The sequence below is a fragment of the Mercurialis annua genome, linkage group LG2 (assembly GCF_937616625.2).
Source record: "Mercurialis annua linkage group LG2, ddMerAnnu1.2, whole genome shotgun sequence".
Lineage (NCBI taxonomy): Eukaryota > Viridiplantae > Streptophyta > Magnoliopsida > Malpighiales > Euphorbiaceae > Mercurialis > Mercurialis annua.
In genome coordinates this window covers 10,625,089-10,650,925 of record NC_065571.1, presented here as the reverse complement: position 1 = coordinate 10,650,925, position 25,837 = coordinate 10,625,089, and the positions used below count along the sequence as shown (strand labels likewise).

Sequence of the window (25,837 nt, the reverse complement as noted above, 5' to 3'; positions counted from 1 at the left end):
AGAATTTAAGGATCAGCTAGAAGAATTGTTTGATCGCGGTTTCATTAGACCGAGTGTATCCCCGTGGGGTGCACCAGTATTGTTCGTGAAAAAGAAGGATGGATCGCTTCGACTATGTATCGATTATCGACAGCTGAATAAGGTGACGATTAAGAATAAGTATCCGTTACCTAGAATCGACGATTTATTCGATCAGTTACAAGGAGCGAAGTTTTTCTCCAAGATTGACCTGAGATCAGGCTATCATCAGTTAAAGATTCGCGATGATGATGTTCAGAAAACTGCTTTTCGAACTCGATACGGTCATTACGAATTTCTTGTTATGTCGTTCGGATTAACGAACGCCCCAACAGCCTTCATGGATTTGATGAATAGAATATTCAAACCGTACTTGGATCAGTTCGTAATCGTGTTTATCGACGATATTTTGATCTATTCACGTTCAGAAGAAGAGCACGCTCAACATCTGCGGATAGTACTACAGACGCTAAAAGAGCATCAGCTTTACGCCAAATTCTCTAAATGTGAATTTTGGCTAACGGAAGTGGCTTTCTTAGGTCACGTGGTGTCACAAAGCGGCATTAAGGTTGATCCAAAGAAGATTGAAGCTGTGATAGAATGGAAACGGCCTGAATCAGTTACGGAAGTTAGAAGTTTCCTTGATTTAGCGGGATATTACAGACGATTTGTACAGGACTTTTCGAAGATCGCTGTACCTTTGACGAAGTTAACTCAAAAGAACGCGAAATTCAACTGGACGGACCAATGTGAACTCAGTTTTCTGAAACTGAAAGAGTGCCTAACGACGGCACCAGTCTTAGCGCTACCAGAAGGAACGGAAGGATTCACAGTATACTGTGATGCATCAAGGATTGGGTTAGGATGCGTCCTTATGCAACACGGTAGAGTGATTGCATACGCGTCGCGACAGCTCAAGAAGCACGAAACAAACTGCCCGACGCATGATTAAGAGTTAGCAGCGGTGATTTTTGCGCTGAAGATCTGGAGACATTATTTATACGGCGCTATGTGCGAGATCTTTACAGATCATAAAAGTCTCAAGTACATTTTTGACCAACGAGAGTTAAACCTCAGACAACGACGATGGATGGAGTTACTGAAAGACTACGATTGTACGATACAATACCATCCAGGCAAGGCCAACGTAGTGGCGGATGCCTTAAGCAGAAAGTTGGCAGGAAGTCTCGCGCACGTTACAACGACGTGGCAGAGACCATTAATCAACGAGATTCATACGATGTTTAGCCAAGGGGTTGAGTTTGAGATTTCATCTCTCGGAAACCTAATGGCTCAGTTAACGATACGATCGACGTTGATAGATCAGATCAAAGAGTTGCAAGCAGACGACCCTCAATTGAAGCATCTAATTGAGGAAGTTCAACAAGGAAAGAGCCAAGATTTCAGTATCGTCAACGGAATCTTGAAGTATGGTAATCGAATGTGCGTTCCATATGTGGAAGACTTGAGACAGAAGATCATGGAAGAGACACATGGAATGATGTATAGCGTTCATCCTGGTTCCACAAAAATGTACCACGACATCAAAACAACGTATTGGTGGAGCGGAATGAAGAAAGACATTGCAGAGTTCGTGGCGAAATGCCCGACTTGTCAGCAAGTCAAATTGGAGCATCAGCGACCTTACGGATTTCTTCAACCGTTACCCATTCCGGAATGGAAATGGGAGCAGATCACGATGGATTTCGTAATCGGACTACCCAAGACGCAGAAAGGTTTTGATTCTATTTGGGTAATCGTGGATCGTTTGACGAAGTCAGCACACTTCATTCCTATCAAGACGACTTATTCTGCAGCAAAGTTGGCGGAGATTTATATCGATAAGATCGTAAGCCTACACGGAGTTCCCGTATCAATCGTTTCAGACAGAGGTTCCGTATTTACCTCTCATTTCTGGAAGAGCTTACAAGACGCATTAGGAACGCGATTGAATTTCAGCACTGCATTTCACCCTCAGACAGACGGTCAGTCTGAACGGACGATTCAAACGTTAGAAGATATGCTTCGACTTTGCGTATTAGACTTCGGAGGTAGTTGGGATACGTACCTACCTCTAGTCGAATTCGCCTACAACAACAGCTATCATTCGAGCATCGAGATGGCTCCATACGAAGCATTATACGGGCGAAAGTGTCGCTCCCCTATCTGTTGGGACGAAGTCGGTGAACGAAAGCTCACTGGAGCAGAGATTATCCAGATTACGTCAGAAAAAGTTCCGTTGATAAAGCAGCGTTTGAATACTGCTTCTAGTCGACAGAAGAGTTACGCGGACCCCAAGAGGAAGGATATCGAATTTCAGATCGGAGATTACGTGTTTCTCAAAGTATCACCGATGAAGGGAGTAATTCGTTTCGGAAAGAAGGGTAAATTGGCTCCGAGATATGTCGGACCATATCAGATCGTGGAGCGTATAGGCTCAGTTGCCTATAAGTTAGACTTGCCACAGGAGATGTCGCAAATTCATCCTGTCTTCCATATTTCCATGCTTCGGAAATATGTACCAGACCCTTCTCGAATAATCCAACCGCAAGTGGTGGACGTGAGCGAGGAACTAACTTACGAAGAACGGCCAGTGCAGATTGTCGACACGCAAATACGACAATTACGAACGAAAAAGATTCCAATGGTGAAAGTTCTTTGGAGAAGTCAATCCGTAGAAGAGTGCACGTGGGAGACAGAAGAGGATATGAGACAGAAGTATCCATATCTATTCACTCAAGGTACGTGGCTAAATTTTAAATTCGAGGACGAATTTATTTTAAGAGGGGGTGAATGTAATACCCTAAAATATTTTAAGGTAATTACGTCGTGCCACGTGTCGAGGTTTTCGATAAATTAAATTAAGGAGAATTTAATTTAATTATATCGGAAATTCAGGATAAAAATTTAATGAGTCAATTAGCGGGATTTAAGGAATTAAATTTGAAAAGTTGGGTGTGGAGATATTTTGGGGCTAAATTGTAAATTTTGAAAAGTTTAGGGGCTAAAGTGCAAATTAGCCAATTAAGCCCCGAAAATAGAAATTCGAGGATTTTCGATGGAAATATGTATTTTTGAGTTAGTATTATTTATTCGGATATAAATAATACGTATTTGAATTAATAGAAAGATTAATTGAATAAGTTTTGGACTAAATTGCAAGCTTTGAAAAGTTTCAAGGACCAAAGTGCAAGTTAGCCGGTTATGTACTAAAACCCTTCAGATGAAGGAATGAAAGATCCAGAGTCTTCATTCTTCATCTCTTTCTCATTTCTCTCGCTCCGTTCCTTACGGTTCCGTCGCTCGATTCCGTTTCTCGTCCATTTTCGACGTTTAATAGCTCGAATTGATCGTATTCTCGAGGCGAATCACGGTAAGCTTGACGTTTTACCGTTTCGTTGATTATATTTTGAGTTATATCGATTCAAAGTTTTAGGCCACAAAACGATTTTATCGTTTTATCGAGTTTAAGATTGATATATAGTGTTTTGAGCTTAGAATACGCGTTTTGGTTGAGTTTGGAGCGTTTTTGCGTATATAGCAGGTCGGAAACCCCGGAAATCGATTCCGGGGGATCGTGCACGACAGTACACGATCGTGTACTTGTGGTACACGATCGTGTACCATCAATGGTACACGAGCGTGTACTAAGGTACACGAACGTGTACCATCACATGGTACACGAACGTGTACCAAGGTACACGAACGTGTACCTCCCTGCACGAACGTGTACCCTCCGATTCGCGCACCCTGAATCTTCGTACCTCGATTGTATTAATGGAATTCACGTATTGAATCGGAAATCGAATAGTAGTTAACCTAATGAGGTTATAAGAAGATTGAATTAGAAATGTTATACGATCCATAAACGAGGTTGATACCGTTTATCGGAGTATGCGTGAGAAGCACGACGATTAATGAAAGTAAAGCGTGTCGAGTCTTGAGTCTAGAGTCAATCTTAGAATAGGATTCTGATGTGAGTCAAATGTTTTGAAATTGTTTTCGATCCAGCGAGGCAAGAAGGAGCTGGACCAGGAACTCGGGAAGCTTGACGTTCTAAAGCCCCGACGTATTTTTGGATAAGCGTTTTCAGTGAGTTTATACGATTTGCTTTTAAAGTATTTATTTAAGCAATTATTTTATATTGCTTTATATTTGAATTGCATGTTTTATATGCGAAACTTTTATATGAATTGCGCATATGCTTGATTTGAAACCAGTATTGATCCGATGGAACGTGCTACCTATTGGGCGACAATAGGACTGTGTGATCACCAGTTTTGATATAAGTCAGCTGGGAGCTGATGATGAATATGAAATTTACGATTGGGTTATGATTTCGATACGAGAGTGAACTCGGCTACGGTGTAGCCTGGAAGTCCCCGTATCTAGTGGCTGGGCCACCAGCGAGTTGGACTCGCAATTGATATTTATGATTGGGTTGATCGATTGATTATTAGTATGTTTGAGGATTAAGGTTTCATATATGTTTGATTACGATTTTATGTTTTATTTGAATACTTATTAGTAAATATATGAACTCACTCAGTATATTCCAATATACTGACCCCTCACAGATTTCCTTTCAGGATAAAGACGCTTTGAAGCAACGGACTTCTATCCTACTTCCAGAAGTCTGTATTTTTGAGTATGTAAAGAAATAGTACTTTACTCTTAGAGCTGCAGTAGATAAGTATTTTGTAAGTCAGCTTGTATGTGTAGTTTTCTGTAAATATAACTTTAATGTTTTAAAGTTTTAAACGTTTTACGCTTGCTGCGTTATATATATTGTGAATGCCAGAGGATATGTGTGCCTGGCATGTGTGCTTCTGCATGACACGTGTTTATTTATGTCATGCATGACGTTTACGTTTGCGAAAAATTATTTTACGATTTTAGGCTTGCTACGGGTTTCGGAGCAACCACTCCCATTCCCTAGCGCCGGTCTCGGCCCTAAGATTGGGTCGTGACACCAAATCCATATGGAGGAGGAAGGTAACTTGTATGATGAGATCAAGGATCGGGATATAGCGGTACCTTTTTGCATCAATTTTGATGATATGGAGCGCCTCGGGATTAAAGATGAAATTGAGAGGTATTTAGACATCTTGGGTCTAACGGCATTGGCGAAGGTACGTCACCATTCCTATAACGAGATGACGCATGAATTCTTCTCTACTCTTCAACCGGTTCAAGGTTCTCCTACTTCCATCACTTTCCGCATCAACAACACGAGTCATCTTCTTCGTGTTCAAGATTTAGTGGAGCTTTTTGGAATGAGGGGAATGGGTTTGATCAATTTGTCACAAGAATTTGATCAAGTGGCTATTTGGAGAGAGTTGACGGATCGTGGCGACTACAAGGCCAAGGTGTCCAAGATGAATGAGGTAAAAGATATCGCTATTGTGGTGTTTTTGAAGTGGGTTGGGCATTCTTTTGAATACGAAGGATTTTTCCACGGTTTGATTATTACGAAAAAAGGATAAATTATTTTAGCAAGTTTGATTTACAGATAATATAAATTTTGTCAGTTGAACTGTTTCACAAATTTGCAAACTTATTTAAAAGTAAGGGAAATCTGCAAATTTAAAATGCAAATATTTTAAAAAAAATCAGATGTTTACAAAACTGATTGTTTTCTAACGGTAAAAGTACTTCGATTATGATATATGAAAAGGAGGTGTAAAATATTAAGTCTTTTAAAAAGAAGTGGAAAATTTTGAATATAAAATGTTGTGTGTTAGAAAATTTTATACCCCATAGGTTGGTTTTGAGCATAACTAATGAACCGACATTATAGTTTTAAACTGAGAGGTCTCTCGTTGAATACGAGGTTATGGTTATTTTGATGGGATAAGTTTGAATGTTTGAGTTGGTTCAGATTTATGTGTTCGTCAAATTGATGATCGTGTTCTGGTGAGATTTTGACAATAAGGTTGGTTGGATGACACTGTTGATTGAAGGTTTATTGTTGAGAGTTTGGATATCGCTTTTGTGCGGATATTAAACCTTTTATGTGTGGATTAAGGTTAAGTCTATAAAACATAGTTAGGATGTAAGTCAATGATTAGTTACCTTAGGTTATTATGGCCTGTTTATTTTTGAATGATTGGAGGAATAATTAGGATTGAGATTTTTGTTGCTAATCTGGAGAGTCTGTTATCATGTGTTAAGTTTACGTATTCTTTTAAATGACGGTAAGAGTTTTTGTGTTTTATGATTCACGAATTAATGGTATTATCGAATTTGGTGTTCATCTTTGGACAGAATGATCCTAATAATGTTTGTTTTGGCCGAAATATTATCTAGTTGTTTATTGAGTAATGTTATCGACTATTTTGATGAAGATCTTGTTATAAGTGGAAAGGAAGGATTGTTGTAGAACGCAAGATGATATCAAATTGTGTTTTTCAGTGCCTTTGTTTGAAACGATAGAGTTTGGTATTGTAAGAACTACATTTGAGCCTCGGGCTTGTTCTTACACTTTGATAATGTGGAGTTAGTAATCATGAAGATTTTAGTTAGTTTTGGAAGCCAACTTATTAAAGAGTAATTGTGGCTCTCAGTTGGATAAATTTTAATTGTTCCCATTTGTGTTGATCGAGTAATAATTGGAGCACCGATTGTTTAGGCTCAGAATTTTGCGCATGTATGTTGTAACCGTTTAAAAGTGCGAATCAGTTTCAGCTTTAAAATTTGAGGTCGAACTTTTCTTATGTTAGGGAGAATGTAATACCCCATATATCAACTTTGTTTAGAGTTATAATTGGAAAAGATTTGAGGTACGTTCTTGATTATCCTAAGTATTTCAGTCGAGCTTTATGTGGGAGAGTTTGTATTCCTTTGTTTGATTTCATCTAGAAAGGGCGTTATCATTTTATGTCAAGTGGAAGTTAGTGTTGATACTTTTTGTGAACATTTGAGATTGTTTAGTGTATGAGTTATGGTATTGAGTTATCGTTCGAGGAACAACCTGTTGAGTTTTGCTTACGCAAGTGCTTAGGTCGTTAAGCACAGAATTCCTATGATTATAGTTTGGGTTGGTTACTTAGTTGAGGAATGTTTATGAGAGACATAGCTCGTTATACATATTGTTGTTATTCCTGTCCTTGATTACCTTGGGTATCTTGTTTACGCGTTTTTACGTCGGTTAGACGCGTTTTTTCCAGCTTGCTATGTAATTCTATATTGAGTTGTTTTTGGTTTTAAATTCGAGGACAAATTTTTAATAAGTTGGGGAGAATGTAATATCCCGTATTTTTACAGTCATGTTTCGAGTTGGTTGCGGACTCGTATTCTCGTTGTTTGATTTGTTTTTGATTCGTTGGGTGTTTGGTTTGGTTTCGGGTCCGATTTAAACCGTCTCTTAGGCCCCTTTTCCTTGGCCTTGGGCCTTTCTTTGGCCTGATTATGATGTGTGCGCTGGCACACATGAAGTGTGTGCCGGCACGCATCAAGTGTGCGACCGCACACTTGTTTTCTGATATGTGCGCCCGCAAGTGTGCGCCCGCACACATCGAGTATGCGCCCGCACACTTGGTTCTTCCGGTATTTAAGAGGTCTATAAATAGACCTATTGCAGAACGTTTTCTTTTATTCTATTGCTTAAAACACAAACCCTAGCCGACCCTTTTCAGATAAAAACACTGTGAAACATCGTAACATTCATTCCTTCCATTCGCTTATGGATTCAGTAATCTCTCGTTGGTTTTTCTTATATCTCTACGTCATTCAATAACTCGTTCTCTTTCATTCTTGCATCAAATCAGAAACCGTTTCATCGCTATTGAAGCCCGCTCATCAATCCTAAGGCTTTTAATCTCACCACTGTACGTTCAATCTCCCTAGTTTTACGCCGTACAGTTTATCGCTGTTGTTGTGCTGTGGTTGTCAAAATTCTGATTTGTCTTGGATGTGATTATTCTTGTGTTTAGGCTTTGTTACTACGTCATATCTGAATCGTATCATCTCTAGAATCAACTAGCGTTGCTACCTTCAAACAGTACATCGGTTATATCAATTTTTACACTGACCTTGTGTGATGTTGTGGATGTCGTTTCTCTTGTATTTGGTGCCATTATTTTCTTGGATTTTTTAGATTGTTAGGTGTTGTTGTTTATCGCACTTGCAGTTCAGATTGTTAGGCTTAGGTTTCATTAATTTTGTCAGTGTTGTGAAGTTTATTCGATCAATTGTTCTTGCTCGTTATATGGATTTACTTCGCTGTAATGACAACTTGTTAGGACAGCCTCTTGTCTTTCATTATATGGGATCATTCTTGTTGTTTACCTTTCTTGTGATTGTTAAATCATTGAATTGATGCTGAGACGCTCTTGTTTGTGTTGTATGGTTTGTTTGCGTTGATTGCATAACAATATGAACTTGTATCACAGTGACTTCGAAAGGATTTAAGCATATTGAATCTAATTGTTGAATTGGAGATTTTTGATTTGAAAACCAAACCTTCGTTTATCGTTTTGGATAATTATATTTGGAAGCGATAATTAGTTTACAATATTTATTAGGATAATTATTCTTGATAATTATTGTTTTGTAAAATATTGGCTTAGTGTGCCATTTTGGCTAAAGTACGTTTTAACTCTAAAATATTTTCTTAACTTATCGAGTTAAGTATTTGGTTACAATAACGGAAGGTTTGACTTTTGAGTTCAACTTCGAACATATTTATTTTATCAAAGTTATCTTGGAATTATAAACTCGGGTTTATATTTTTATATAGCTTTTGAGTTGGGTCAGACTTTGTTCGCCCAACAAGTGGGAAGAAACTTGGTGTTTTGATAACTCGGTTGACTTACTGATATGGAGTTTAACTTGGTTTATTTTTAAGCTGTTTTTTGATTTTTTTCGGATTGTGTTTTAATATGGAAACCTATATGGTTTGTATTCTATAACTTGGGACATGGTTTGAAATGCGTATAAATCTTATGAGTTCGTTTATACGTTGGCTTGTTATTGTTTGTGCTAGTCCTATGTGGTGTCTTGTACTCTTTAGAGTTAGGATTCATTTTTAATAATTACTTATATATGTCTAGACTCGTCGACCTTTCGTGTTTCGGAGATGAACCAGGATTAGATTACTTGTCAGGTTATCACGTGGATTAGCAAGCAGTGAGTTTATATTGCTATTTACTGCTTTATTAAGTAAATTGTATATTCTTCACACACACACACACACATATATATACACATACACACACAGCTTTCGAACTGTTTTCGACATTATGGATCTGAATTAGAACGGGCTACTCGATGGGCATCATCTAGATTGCGTGCGCACCGGTATATGATCATATGGTATTTTAGGTAGGTCGGAGAATTGTCTCACCTAGTGAGAGCGCCGGTGGAAGATACGTCTCCTGGGACTCACGTGTTTATTTGAGTGACAGTCGGAGATCAGTTATGGAGATACGTCTCACCGGCACGACAACTGCATTTAGATATTTGTGGTTTAGGGTTTCAATGCTTATCCATAATGATAAAATGCTTTACAAATATTTTAAGGTTTTTAAAAGGTTTTCACTTAATAAATGTAAATAGTTGTATGAACTCATCTCACTATATCTGACCCCGTTGTTTTCCCAAATTTATCTTGGGTTATGATTTTGAGCGAGTCAGCTGGTCTCCAATTATTTATTTTCTCGGAGATTTTACTTTATTTTAAATAAAGCTGTTAAACTTATTTTATTCTTAGATCGTAGTTGTAATTAGAAGTCTTACTTGTTCTAGTATATGTTGTCGGATTAATTCAATTGGTTTATTTGTTGTATTGGCATTATTATGTTAACATTGGTTATTTTAATATTTATGCCATGTTGGAGACTCGGAGTTGATCGAGTATTTACTAATTATATGTTGTTTACATAAACTGTTAAAGTAGGTTGGAGTCTCGGTTGCCCCCGAGCATGTGGTTTTAAGCAGGTATTTTATGATTATTGATATTTTTAAATTATTCTTAAGGCTTGCTACGGGTTTCAGTACAACCATACTCATATCCTAGCGCCGGTCGCGATCTATGAAAATGGGTCGTGACAAAGTCGCTTGGGTTGATTAGTTTTATTCAACTCAACCTAAGCAAGCTACGAAAAGCACAGGGAGGACCGTTCCAGTCTTACGAAAGCATAAAACCTCCTCAGAGACCAGTACTAGTAGGGTAAAAAAAAAACAGAACCAGCCGCACCAGACGACCGGGAGAAGAGTAAAAGCTAGTGTTATTTGTAACAAACCCGTGGAGACAAACGGACAGAAAGAAACCAAAAAAAGAAGAACGGGGAACAGAAGACAACATAGGTTGCAATGAAGGAAACTCGGCATAAATACCTAGCCATTGCAATAACTCAGGGGGGGATTAATGATGGAATAAGCAAATAAAAAAAGGTAAAAGGAAGGGAACCACAAATCCCACATTGACCAAGGGAAATAAGGAAAACAAGGCGCGCTGCAAACACTATAAAAGGGCAACGACTCCACAAGCCAAAGGGGTTGGGCATCAAACCTACCATCAGATAACAAACACCTAACCCGATACTCAACGTCCCAACTCTTAGATTAACATCCGGCATCCAGATCCAACAGTATACAATTCATCTCGGGGTAAACTTGAGTTTTCAAAAAAAAAAGGTCATGCCAATTCGTAAAGCATTCGATCGCGCGGTTTAGCGTGCGATCTCACGCTAGGCGCCATTTTTACAAGGGTGCTTTCACACCCTTCCCTTATCTTCCGCGCATGCTTCAACATCGAGATCAACTCCAACATTCCCCGCTACATTTAGTTAATTATCGGCTTTTAATTGATGATCTTTGCATCAATACCCTTCCCTTATACTAAATAGTACATCAGTCAATCATCAAAGGATATTATTTGATACCGTGAAATCGCAAGGTGCTCGAGCGGTCCATGATGTTTCCTGAAAACCCTCTAATGAACTTTGCTTGATTCTCAATCACTCCCTGATACTTCGCTAACTGATAGGAGTGAAATACTCCTATCGGTTCAAGTCTTTTTAGCATCGCTTCGAATGTTTTATATGCGTTTTTAAAGCAATTGTATGCCTTATTACGTGTATGTGCAATTTCAGAGGATCAGAGCGAATATGAAGGTTTTGGGCAATAAAAGGGCGAAGTATCAAAGAAATCAAAAAGACGGAAGCTAGAGCGCTGGATTAAAGAAACCCAAGGTTTTATCGAGGTCTCTATCGAGACAAGGTGTTGCAAATCGAGAAGCCTATTTTAAGGCAGGTCTCGATCGAGAAGGCTCTTGTGATATGCTTCTTGATCGAGACCATGGTCTCCAAAAGATACCGAGAGCAAGCCAATTTAGGGTCGTGATCAAGAAGCATTCTCACAAAGGCTTCTCGATCGAGACTTGTAGAACCAAGCTGGATTCAAATCCTTTTGGGTCCGTGTGCTAGCTGGGCCCATTTCCCCTTTTGGCCAAACCTTTGTACTAGTGGATTTGTCATTTATCCTCTTTTGGCTTGGCTATATAAGGCCCTTTATGTTTTTAGGGTAAAACATTCTACACTTTTATTCTCAATCCTAATATAGTACTTTTTATTTCCTTTTGTAGAGATCCAAATTTGTTCTTATTGTTCTTGACAAGTAATTTCCAGATTTTAGTTTTATGATCTTTCCTCTACTACAAGTCTTATTATTATCTCAAGCCTCATTATCTATTGAATACTTTTGTTTATATACAAGCTCTACTTAAGGTATTTATCTTTTAACTCGTTATGAATAGCAATAGATGCTTAATGTTTGTTGATAACTTAGTAATTTTTGTTATCTTCACCATGGTTGGCTAAACCCCATGTTTGGGGGTTAATTTGAATCCTAGTTATGTATGATTGGGTTAGGGTTTTGGGGTTGTGTTGATTGTTCTAATTAAGGAGCTTAAAGCTTGCTTAGATTAGCTACTTATGTATTGTTCTTAGATTAATTCTTACCTTGAGAAAGGATTTATTAATTGGAATTGTTAATTAGAGACTTAATTAGTAACACCATGAGAGTGGGTTAGTAATTAGGTGGCCCTTGAGTTGTGATTAATTGTTAATTGCCTCTAATTGTGTTTAGTGCTACGAGAGTAGGTTAAGCTTGATTAGTTGTGATTTTGTAGCTCTTAGAGGCTTGAGAGAGCGGGAGTTGCGATTTTAGAACGCTCGGCCCTCGTTTAGAACCCTAAACCCGATACCCGTGATTGCATAACCTAGGAGGATTGTTAGCTCCCAAACCTCTTTACCGCTTGAATTTCCGTTAATTATTAAAGTGTTTCCTCATTTCTTTAAGTTAGTAATTTGTTAATTCTTAGACTAGTGTAAGTTATTAGTAGTTGGTTGATTAGTTAATGAAGCAAAACACTTATTTTCTTTGCTAAACGAATTGAAGATCAAAATCTAATTCACTCACTTTGAACCTCTCATCCTTGTGGGTACGATAACCCGGACTTATAGTCCACTATTTACAAGTTGGTAAGTAAAATTACTAACACTAACCTCCAAAATGCTTCATTAAGCCCAAAACTCCTTGATATTGCACATATAAACCTGAAATGCTCAAGCATACCAATAAAAAATAAAATGCTCTAATATAGATAATAAATGCAAATATCGATAGGAAAACACATAGAGTATAGGAGTATTCCTCCTATCACAAAATTTGAAAATTTGATTTTAGCATATCAGTTCCCAACGCGCAGTCTTCCTATAATCGAATTCTGCAAACAACACCCACCTAAACTGAGACTAAATTAATGACGCAATTCCAGGCCAATTAATCCTTAACACAGAGATTGACTATGTCCCACCAAAGGAGATATAATGTTAGTGAAGTATGCCCTAAAGCTATACTTCAATGAAGGATTGTATAAATTAATCCTAAAGGCAAAGATATACATGTTTTATTTGAAATAAGTGTGCATTGTTGGAAAAATATTGTAAGCGTACAGTGTCAACTTGCAATACAGACTGTAAAGTCCGAATATCATACCCATATGAAAAGCTACTAGATACACCCAATTATGATACTCAATTAAAATAACCAAGAGGATATTTGAATATTGCAAGAATTAATGAAAATACAAATTAACGAGAAAATAAACTAAAACTGAAATTAAACTTGGAATAAACTATATGAGATGGGTATCATGGATTATTAACTGTACTTATGTTATTCAACAAATTGGTGATGGATTTAGTTGTTTAACTGCAGTTCAGGCTATTCGAAACCACCTATATCGCTCTCTCAAGTCGATACAGGAAAAAACGCACACAAATCAACTAATAGGCAAATTACCCACTCTCGCATAATAATCAACCTAATTAATTCAACAAATGACATTTACTAAGCAAATCCTAAGAACATATATTTATTAAACCACTCTCGCGTAATTAACTCTTATGTTGTTAATTGTTATGGTTTTCTTCAAATTAGCTCTCGAGTCAAAATCAAAACACAAGGCAATTAATATATTTGCCAAATCAATTCAAGCATTAAAAACAGTAATTAACATGCAATTTTAATAATAATCCATAAATCCAATTCAATTAACCCGTAATGGAAGGGTTAAACTACTTATAATCATTCATTTATTACGTATTATCTAGATCGACTTGTGGATGAATCTATTCATAAGTGTTAAGAATATGAGTGACAAATTATTCTATAAAAGAGATCTAAGAAACCGTTCACGATCGATAGGGTCCTAGGAATTGGGCATCACATTACACTGGAAAGATCGCATCACCGTTTATTCTCCCGATTAGTAAAGAGTTACTAATGAGAGGAGGTAGTGAGTCTCATGCTATTCGATGGAGATCGAAATAAACATATGGAACACTTATATAATAAGTAGGTTCGAACAGTTGACGTTAGAAAATGTTTACATAGTAATTTCACTTAAGTCAACATAACATTATCTAGGTTACATAGCACTTATAATCCTTAGACTTGTGGTCATACTTATCTCATGTATGGGTGGTTAGAGTTTGATACTCCTTATCCCTAAATCTTTCACGAGTTAGGGCTCCGGGATGTGTTGGCTCTAGTCAGTCATATACACAGATCAATGGTAAGCCTTGAGAGGATTGATTACCTCGGGTGAAAGCATAAAGTCATTCTTGATGGGAAGTGTTCTTAGCTAAGACAATAAGATTATGGAATACTAAGAAAGTTATTTCTAAGTAATTAATCTTATTCAATCAAGAATTATAACTTGGGATGTGTCATATATTTGAGACATTAAGAGTGTGACTAACCATGACTCTTGTCGAGATCAGAATCTAATACAATAAAGGAATTCTAGTAGTAATTGTAACGGTAAGGTTCATCAAAATACATTAAATATTTCATCTCTATCTAGAAGCTATGATATGAGATTGGACGTCACTCATAGTTTATGAGAACTAGTAAGGTAAGGAATTATCGAACTAATAAGATATTAAGAGTTAATATCGGTTCTCATTGCCATTTAGAAAAGAACCTAGTAAGTTAATAGACTCCTAATTCCGAGACCTTGATTGCCTTATATTAAATCAGATACGAAACCTTGATTGCCTTATGTTGTTTTGATAACTAACCTTTCCGGAAAATTGTTTCAGAGGTGAAGTTAAAAAATTACGAGAAAGGTATATTTGGATATAACTTCAAGTACCTTATTGGTATTTGTTACCAATTTGAAGGACTAAAGTGAATTTTATCCAAACCTTATTAAATAGCCTTTTAATGAGATTAAAAGGATTAATGTTGATTAATAATTATTTATCTGATAAATAATTGTATTTAATAACATTGTAAAATTTGATTAATTCGAAGAGTATGAAATTCTACCTCGAGTTTGTACGAATCACTTATCGATTTTACATTTCATCTTTCATTAATCAATTTCTAGTCTTTTTCCTAAAGAAAAAAGAAAATACCTGGGAAAACAAGCAGTGATAAAAAGACAACAACGATTGAAGTGTCGCGGCGGAAGGACAGCGATAGAATTGATGCGGCAATGTGGTGTTAATATTTAAAAAAAATAGTTTTGCCCTATCTTAATTTATGTTTTAAAGAATGAACAAAGTTTTGATAAAATAAGAAGTTAGCCTAATTTGGATATTTTTACCTAAATTGCTATATACTGTCTTTAACACAATCGAATACAATTTTGATGACTCAATTTAATTTTGTCATCATTTATATTTTTCAAATTACATAGTGCTAAAATAATTTTTGACAAGATCAATTTCATAATAATTAAGAATTATATTTTTAGTGACAAAGAAATTAGACATAATTTTAATTAATCATAATATTAATTAATTTTATTTAATTGCTGCAAAAGGAAATTTGTCACAATATTTTTAAATATTATGATAAAATTTATTTTATCATCATAACTATATTTATAATATACAATGGCAAATATTTTTTTAGAAAAACACTTTGTCACAACAAATTAATTTTTTGTTTAATAGTGATAAAAATATTTGACAAAATATTAATTTATCATAATATCATTTTTTTTTTATATCTGATGCAAACAGAGGTGAATCCGCAAGATTCTTTTCTTTTTTCTGAATCCCATAATATCATTTAATTTTACTTAATTGCTGCAAAAAAAATTTGTCACAATATTTATAAAAATTAGGCTTAAATACACCAAAAATCACCAACTTTTGCGTGTTTTTAGTATTTAACATAAAGTTTTAATTTAGATAAAAAAGTACATGAACTTTCAAAATTTTGCAATTAAGAGCACGTGTGTGTTTTCTTTGAAAAATAGTGAAATTTTACATCCAAAACGGCGCCATTTTAATTTAAAACGGTGTCGTTTTACATCCAAAATGGTGCCGATATCTTCAACTGCAAAATTTTGAAAGTTCATGTATTATTTTGCCAAGATTAAAAGATTATGTTAATTACCAAAAATACGCGAAAGTTCGTGATTTTTGGTGCATTTAAGCCTAAAAATTATGATAAAATTTATTTTATCATCATAACTATAATTGTAATGTACAGTGACGAAATATATTTTTTTGTAAAATACTTTGTCACACAAAACATAATTAGTTTTAATAGTGATAAACAATTGTGACAAAATATTAATTTATCATAATATTATTTAATTTTACTTAAATTGCTGCAAAAAAATTTGTCACGGTCTTTTTAATTATTATGATAAAATTTATTTCATCATAGTAATTATATTTTTAATACAAAGTGACAAAATATTTTTTTTGACAAATACTTTATCACAAAAAACATAATTACTTTTTACAACGGCAAAAATATTTGACAAAATATTAATTTATCATAATATCATTTAATTTTACTCTAATTGTGTCAAAAGAAAATTTGTCACAACAAACTTAACTATTATGATAAAATTTATTTCATCATCATAACTATATTTTTAGTATACAGTGATAAAATATATTTTTTGGCAAAAAATTTGTCATAAAAATAATAATTAGTTTTTATAGTGACAAAAATATTTGACAGAATATTAATTTATCATAATATCATTTAATTTTACTCTAATTGTGATCAAAAAAAATTTGCCACAACAATTTTAAATATTATGATAAAATTTATTTCATCATCATAACTATATTTTTAAAACACAGTGATAAAACATTTTCTTGGAAAAATACTTTATCACAAAAAACAAAAATACTTTTTATAGTGACAAAAATATTTGATAAAATATTCATTTATTGTAATATTATTTAATTTTACTCTAATTCTGACAAAATATTTTTTTGTCACAGTTAACCTATTTATTATGACAAAATTTAGTTTGTCAAATATTGTTTTGTCACAATAAAGGAAATTTCTTGTAGTGTTTATTAATTAATAAAATTAATAATTATGGTTAATAAAAATAATAAGAGTTGCTATTAAATTATTATAATGACTATAAATTAATGACTGAATTAATTATTAATGGAGATTAAGAAATTTAACCAATTATTTAAATACCACTTGTTTTAACATAAACAAAGTTGTATATTATCTTAGTGTAAGATTGCATATACTCAATTATGAGAATTTAATGATTGTTGTAAATTTGACATTTATTAATATTTATAAATAATTAAAGTGATGAATAATATACAGAAATGGTTATGTGTATGTAGAGAATTTAAATTCAATATATATGCAAAATGAGTGTCATTTGTGTGGCTATGTGTTGAATAAGATTATACAAAATTGACACATAATTATTTATGTTTCATGTTGCATGTACTAGGGATTTTCCTATAGATAGGCTTCTATGAAGCTTATGGAAATGACAACATTCAGACCAAATTCAAGTGTATGCAAGTGCTGTTAAGTTTTGAGAAATTAAGCAAATTCATTTCTACATATTTAAATGTTGCATATTGAATGTGGTTCAAGAAAAATCTCAAGATTAACTTCTGTACTCATTACTTATATATTCATCGTCATGTTCAAGATATTGAAGGAGTTCAATATTAGTTTGTGTTCTAAGTGTTAGAACGCAAAGGTTGAAGATTCATTGATTGATATACAAGTCTTAGATATTTAATCAAGGAGAAAAATATTTAAGTATCACAAGTTCAAGTTCAAAGGATTTTTGCCTTGAGTACTTCATACACAAGTCTTCCGAATTGAATTGGAGCAAGCCGCAATTGGGTAACAATTCAAGAGGATATGGAACCGCTTGATTGAAATCAGGAGCATTTGATCAAGGTCGTGTTCGTGTGTACGAGCTAGAGGCGCTTGAAGAATTTCTCAGGGTCTCTAAAAAAAGATAGATACACTAACTCTTCTTTTATGTATTTGAACATATTGGCAAGTGATTCATTAGTTGGGTGTTGATGTGATCAACGATTTTAGGCAGTCTTTTTATTTTCAATTGAAATGCACGTTTTTAACCTTGGGTCCACCACGCCCTTTTGTTATATGGTAAACGACTCGCTCTCATTGCACGGGATTCCACACTACAAAAAACAAGAGTTAAGGGGACAAACATAGAGGACGATAAAAATTATTCATCCCCTAAAATCAAATTTTATTAGAGATGGGGACATCTAAAAAAGTTGTCCCCTATTCTTGTATAGAAGACCAATTTGGGGACGAATTTTTCTATTTAATATACAATTGAAGTCTTTGCAGAATAGGGGACAACAAGCTATTTTTTTATCTAAATTATTTACATTATCTAATCAGTGAATTGAAGTTTAAATTGTAAAAATGACAATGATAACAAACAATAATTCTTCATTTTATCTCTTCTTTTTTAAACCTAAAAAAACTTTTCTCTGGCCGCCGCTGCCCGTATTGTGAGCCACGCTGCCCTTTTTCTCTTTGCCGCCGCTATCACCGTTTTTGCTGCTGCTGCTTTCCTACCGCCACTCGCCGCTTGACGCTGATGCCTACTCCATTGACTCCCTTTGCTGCTGCCTGCTCCTTTTTGTTTCTTCTATTACCTTCCGCAATCGTGGTTACTCTTCAACAGGTCACTATTAATTGTTAGGTTAATTATTAGTTTAATTATTGTGTTAATTTTAGAAATTGATTAAGTTATTACTTCTTTTCAATCACGTTATTAAAGTTCTGGTTTTTGTGCAATGTTTTTGAGAAGACAATATAATCTTGGACTGTTTTTTCAGGCTGCTCTTATAGAAACAGTTGAAAATTGAAATATGAAAAATGATTTACAGGTGCAGAAAGAGGTTAGCCAAATTTTCCAAGTGTTGATTGAATTTTTCATGAACTGTTTCGCGTTCAATGTGTTTTTCAGAATAACCTAACAAGATATTTTGCAGGCCGGTCTAATTTTTCTTTTTTTTACAGAAATAGAGAATAATAAAGATTTGTGTCACCGAAAATGGTAATTTTGATTGAACAATAGGATATAATCAGTTGTGTTTCTTGTATTTAAAATTGTACTGTAAGTTCATTTTAAGAAAACTATTTATTTATTCATTTTGTGCCATTTTACCGTAATTGAACTTCTTATCAGCAGGTGTTTGATCCTGGTAAGGTTGTAAACTATTGGAGTTCATATTATCTGCTGCATTGTTCATATAGATGCAAGAATGATTTAATAAAAAAAATAGAAAAACCCTTTGCATATGTACTAAATTACTAATGAATTTCAATTTTCAAGTTAAGTTGATTTGGTCAGTTGTGTAAATAGATTAATTTGTCTATGTATAATTGATCAATTTTGGATCATATTTTTAACAATGGAATTTCAATAAGTTATTGCTAATCTTAGTTTATTTTGATTTTTTTTTACAGGATGACATATGATCCGGTGAAGATTATCGTTCACTGAGTTCATAGTACCTTTCATTTTTTGAACATTACAATTTAGTATACACTTGTATCTACAATAACTTTTTAATAGTGAGTGGTGTAGTACTATCTAATGTTATAGTTTTTTTAAAAAATTTTGGATTCTTGTAATATATTTGTCTTAAATATTTGTTTGTACTATTGTTTTTTCTTTAAATAATATGAATGAAATTACTCTTCTAAATTTGTTGATTTTATTAAATGAAAATTAAAATTGTCATTATTAAATGAAAAATAGGGTTGAGAATCTACTAATCAAATGAAAATGAAATCGTTCTTAATAAATTGAAACGGAAATAAAAATTGTCCTCATAAAATGAAAATGGGGATGAAAGTCGTTCTCAACAAATAATTGTAGGGATGAAAATTGTCCCTGTTAAATGGGGACGATAATGGTCCTCATGTAAGGGGACGAATATCATCCCCAAAGTTAGGAACAATAGTTGTCCCCATTTTGGGGACGATTTTAATGTTTTTGTCCCCTAAAGAATAGGGGACGGAGGCAATAGGGACAAAACATAGGGACCAATTTAATTGTCCTCAAAAGTATAGAGGACCATTTTTTAAAGATTAGGAGACCATTTTTATAGTCCCCTTAGCTCCTGTTTTTTGTAGTGCCAACAGTGGTATCAGAGCCATCATGTCAATATTTATATGCATCTTCAGCTTGTTGATGAATGTTTGCATGGTAATGGACTTTAGGATTTGGTTTGTAATATATATTTTCCTAGGCATTAGATCTTGTTTTCACACTTGAAGACTTAGCCCAGTTGGCCAAGCTCTAATAATATGTGTATGAGGTTGAGGTTTCGACCCTCAACACTCACGGGCAGTGTGCCTATATAAAAATATCTAACATTAACTCCCGCTAACCCCCGCTAACAATTAGAATAGGCTATTTTTGAAAGAAAAAAAAAGATCTTGTTTTCCTTTATGTTCTAATTATGCTGAATAATCGCCTTGGTATGCCAAAGAGTTGTCATGAAAAATTGTGGAATCGACGGAACATGCGAATCAGGCGAAATATGCAAAAATAGGTGTGTTACAAGCAGAAGGTCACGCCCACACTACCACATAAGTCACTTTCGGCAACAGTGGATAACTGTTGCATAAAATACAAAAACCGTTGCTGTAAATCTACTGCAACGGTTTTAAATCAGCTACATTTGCGGCCGCTGCAATAGGTTTTAATAGCTATTGCAACAGGTTTTTTAATCTATAGTAATAGAAATAAAACCGTTGCAATTAATAGCAAAGGCAGCAGTTTTAATCATCTTCTGTAACAGTTGAATAATGTAGTTTAGGCAACAGTTCTTTTTATAAGGCAACGGTTTATATAGTACTTTATGCAACACTTATATATACTATTTGCAATGGTTTGACTAAAACTATAAGCAACAGTTTATATAGAAAAGACAACGGTTTTTATTTGAGGAACAGAAATTAAAAACCGAATTATTCGCTAAATTTAGAACCAGAAAACATTCACAAAAATTGGAAACATAAGATATTCACTAAAATTAGAAAACGGAAAATATTTATTAAATTCAAAATCGGAAAATATTCCACCCATTACATCACGAAAATACTCCATTCATCATTTACATCACAAAAATATTTCATCCATTACATCACAAATAAAAAATATTCACTAACATTAGAAAACGGAAAATATTCCATCAAAATTATTGAAGAACTGCTTCCTTCTATGTTCTTCAAATTGCTTCTTGTAACCCCTCTTCCATAAAAAAAAGTGCACGACCGGGAGGCCTCTCACCTATAACCGTGGAAAAAGCATCACTTCCACTGTTTTGGAGCTCCTATAATTTGGAGTGCACCAGAAATTAGTATCGATAAGAATTAATAAACCACTAATTGGATATAACACAAAAACCAACAAAAGTAGAGTAGCAAAATTGCAAAAATAGAGCTATAGACGAGAAAATTACAATCTTACTTAACATGGGAACTCATCATAGAATTACATTGTAGTTGATAGTTGCCACAAATAGAATAGCTAGATCTCAAATTAAACAAACAGTAAATGACCCACAAAGTCGCCCAAAATTAATACTCATTTATGTAATTATAAATATGAAACCATCATAGAAATAAATAAATGAAAACATAATAAGCCCTAGAAGAAGAAAAAGAGCAGTTATAACATTATAAATTTCTTACTTGACTCTGTCGAAATTAATGCCCATTCTTTTGCCTCCATCTTGACCCGAATAATTTGATTAAGAAATTAATTAGGGTACAATAACAAAAAACAGATTGTATCCATTTCTAAAAAATTAAAAGCTTGAAGATTAATTTCACATGGCAAGGGATTATAATAACCAAGAACCTCCAGGTGTTTGCCATCTCTGGGAGATCTGTTATCAGCTGCCATTACTCTATAAAACGGCTTGTTTTTGCATCCGAATCGAGATAATCTAATCCTTACCATCATTTTCCTTTAATTACAGTAAGTTGGATACCTAAAATCAGAGGAAAGTTGTCAAAAATTAGATGTCAGAGATGAGCATTAGTTTGAAATTTCTTATCCAAAACAATAATGTTGCCACTAGATGTGCACGTATACATGTATTATTGTCAACTACTCAAGACATTACAACAAAACTAACAACAACGAATTAGAAAGTCTGCTTACCAGTGATCTGCAACTCCAAATACAGAGGCGAGGTAGATATAAATTGCATGACTGAAAAGAATGGAAAAGATAGAGATGTATAAGTAATTAATTCCATAGCAAATTCATGAGAAAACATAAGTCTATGTTTCATTATAGTAAAATCAAATATATTATCATACAGACTGCAAACACAAGTCTATGTTTCATTTTCAGAACATAAGTGTGTCAGCTATCTCGATCTATGACGTCTTTCACAATCATACTCACCAATGCATCAAAGAAATCACCTAGGTTTAAACTTTGGTGGAATATGTTTAGATTTATCCTAAACTTTAATCTTCTTAAATTCCTTTAAATTTTATTGTCAATAGATATTAACAAAAACAACATCAAATCTGTCTGTGCAGAAGGAAAAAAATTAAGACCATTGCTTACCTCTCAAATAGCTTAAAATCTCCATGAACAATAGCCGGTACTTGTCCCATGGGATTTATCTCTGAAATCATTGACATCAATCAATAAAAATAATGAATCTAATTGGCCAATTTGAATGAAAAAAATTATAAACTTAGACATCTTGCAACTTCCTTAATAAAATGTAATACCAAGAAATCACCTTGCAAGTATTCTATCCAAAAGTTCTCATCCTTCACATAACCTGCACAATCAAACAACTTATCATAAAAGCTTACCAAATAATATCTGGTATCCAATGCGCGCAATTCATAAATTGTAAAACTTACACCATAACTATGTACAGATTATCATGATCGTCATATGCATCATAAAGTTGTACCAAATTGTTGTGTCTAGTGAATGCTCTTAGTATCTTAACCTCCCTTCTCACATCTTCAATTGCAATAGCTGTAGTCATCTAAGAAAAACACAACACAACAATTAGCTTTAGGCATCAGTTCAACAGAAAAAAATCCAATAAGCTCAAAAAATATCTATAACTAAATAGTTACATGCATCATAATCAAGAAAAACAACTAATTGCAACTTTGTATCAAATTACAAGCATGATCAAGCTAATTTAACATGATTTTCAATGAGTTAGTTCAGAATACAAATTCGAAAAGAACAAGTAAAATACATGATAACAGAGACGAAATGATTAGTTGATTAATACCTTTTTTTGTTATCTGAAACTAAAATTGATGATCAATCAAGTTGATGATATACAAGACATCCTCGCTGCCGGCGATTCAGTGTAGATCGCAGCTCGCTGGTCGTCGCTGCCGCCGATTCAGTCTGGATCGCTGGTCGTCGCCGCCGCCGATTCAGTCTGGATCGCTGGTCGTCGCCGCCGCCGATTCAGTCTGGATCGCTGGTCGTCGCTGTTGCCGATTCAGTCTGGATCGCAACTTGTTTAAATTTCGAGCTAAATCAAACCTAACTAATTGAATTGAATGACGCTGTTTGGTTTTAATTTGTAAATACGGTTCCTGAAACCCTAGTTACAGAAGGATTACTTGAAAAGAAACAAAGTGCATTTGATATAGAGGATAAAGATAAAAGAAACGAACAAAAATTGTTTTCCTATTTACTTCGGGCTTTTTCACAATTAACGAGACTATTTTAATTTTTTTTCATTATTATCATTTAAGGACCACAATGTCATAGGCTTCAAAATTTTCGTCCTTAATCTATCAATATATTGTAATGACCGTCTAATAATGAAAAATATAATAAAAATTTGAGCTTTTCTAATAAAAAATATAATAATTTTATTTTCCCATTCTAATAAGAAAATTATAATAAAAAATTTCAAGTATTTTGTATTTAAGATAAGACAACAGTTTAAAAATGTTGCTAGCTTCAATCAAACTGTTGCATTTTCGTAAACTAATGCAGCAGTTTTTCATATATGGCGCCTTATGTCGTTAATTTTGGAATTTTGTTAATTTCTTTGCAACGGTTTTTAACCGTAACCTTTCTGTTGCCTTATTTATATTATTGCAGCAGTATTGAAAGTGTTGCTACGCTAGTGTTGCTGAAAGTGACTTATGTGGTAGTGCCATGTGCTACCTAGGTCACACCCATGATTGTTATGGGTCACGGGCGCAAAAAAAGCTACTTCATAGAAATGCGAAAATTGTGATTTTGAGCTTCAGGTGGTTCAGCGATTGGAAGTTCGTGTTAAATTTGCGAATCACTAAAATTTATAATTTTTTAAACAATTAAACCTTCATTTAATATCATCAAAGTATAACAAATTTATGTATTTTATAAATATCGTAAAAAAAGAGACTAACTCGTTTTATCATTGTTGAAATGTAAAAAAGTTCAAAGTTAAATATTTTTTTATTTATTTGTAGTATTTTCTTTCTAATTTATGTCATCGTATATAAATTAATTTTACATGCTTTTAAGCATTCATGCTAGACGTAGTATTTTTGAATATTAAAAATTGTATTTTCGAGGAGGTTAAATTGATAAAAATTAAAACTTTAAATTTGTAATAGGAAAAATATAGTTTAAAGGTTAATTATAACAAAATAGTATAGTTTAAGGCTTAAATTATACGTTTTAATTATCCTTCACACGCTTTAAAGCGTTTGAATATACGCGTTTTTCCACGTTGGACAAAATGAGATCAGAGAGGCGAAAATATTGAAATTGAGAAATTAAATAAAGTAATATTTATAATTAAGAGGTTTAATAGAAAATAAAAAAAATTCACAGGGAATAAATTGATAAAATTTAAGAGTAATTCGACTAAATATGTAGGTCAAGGATGCCATAAAAAAGGATTTTACTATTCACCGCCCAATTTAATAAGCACCGCCCCTAAAAATTATCATTTTACCCTTTAAGATGTTTGTCCCTCTGGGCCGGCGCCATTTCAGGACACCGACTTTGAATTTTTTTTAAAAAATAAAAAACGTAAAAACGCAAAACCAATCATTTATTGGAAGTTCTCGTCCTCTATCTTAATTAAATTCCGATATTTTTATTGTAAATCGTTATATTCGTTCGACGGATTTTGAACGAGTTAAGAGCATTTGGTTTTTTGTTTTTTAATTTGAAATAGGGTTAAGGGTATTGAGGTAATAATAGTGTGCTAGTAATTTAGAGACTGTTTAATAGTTCACTAAAAAATAATAGTATATCTTTACATCAACACGTTCATGTGAGCATAGTGCTCCACATCAGCACGAGTTATGCTCACGCATACCATCAGTGGTCAAAGTGGCAAAACAATTGAAATTTGTATGTGTAAAGGAAAATCTATTTGCTAAAGTTGTTAAAGAATAAACAATTGAATATAGTTCACCAATAAGGGTAAGCGGCTTGATATCAATTAAATAAAGTTTCGGATTCGAGTTTTTTGAATGTAAAAAATCTCTACACTCATCCACCATACCAGTTGCGCGACACGGGTCGGATTCAGATTAATCAGGGCGAAACCCTGAAAAACGGATAGGCTAACAAAAAAAAATATACAGTTCATAGGTTAATTAAATAACGCATTAAATCTATAATATATAAAGTTAGAATATTCTTGTAGTGTTAATATGTATAAAATGGCAATGACTAAATGCATTCTAAAAGTGGCTTCTTACACTCTTTTTTATAAATAATTAAAAAATAGGAATAAACTATAAAAGAAATATAAAAAACTATTATTGGAGTATATGTAGTTATTTTCGGGTAAAATAAATTTATAATATCTTACTTTTCGGACCTTGATTGTTTTAGCCATTTTTTTATCCGTAGTTTTTAATGTGTCATTTCTTTTGCGAAAGTTGTGAATTGAGTTTTTACCATTTTTTGCAAGTTTAATATATATATATATATATATATATATATATATATATATATATATATATATATTATTTATAAAAA

General features: G+C 33.7%; 2 long non-coding RNA genes across 4 annotated transcripts; one reads left to right on the top strand and one right to left on the bottom strand.

The window, feature by feature from the left end:
• Positions 1-18,068: 18,068 nt before the first annotated feature.
• LOC126669421 (uncharacterized) lies at positions 18,069-19,488 on the top strand. 2 transcript variants are annotated; one of them, XR_007638492.2, is made up of 4 exons: positions 18,069-18,502; positions 18,657-18,719; positions 18,813-18,877; positions 19,291-19,488. It is a non-coding gene; the product is annotated as an uncharacterized LOC126669421 (long non-coding RNA). The 2 variants fall into 2 exon arrangements; XR_007638491.2 differs by having other exon boundaries at positions 18,072-18,502; positions 18,841-18,877.
• A 1,379-nt stretch (positions 19,489-20,867) lies between these two features.
• Positions 20,868-23,636, bottom strand: LOC126669420 (uncharacterized). Of its 2 annotated transcripts, none has more exons than XR_007638490.2 (7): positions 23,118-23,636; positions 22,729-22,859; positions 22,602-22,643; positions 22,421-22,481; positions 22,004-22,054; positions 21,513-21,830; positions 20,868-21,167 (listed from the first exon to the last, which is right to left on the bottom strand). It is a non-coding gene; the product is annotated as an uncharacterized LOC126669420 (long non-coding RNA). The 2 variants fall into 2 exon arrangements; XR_007638489.2 differs by having other exon boundaries at positions 21,529-21,830; positions 23,118-23,629.
• Between the last annotated feature and the right edge of the window lie 2,201 nt (positions 23,637-25,837).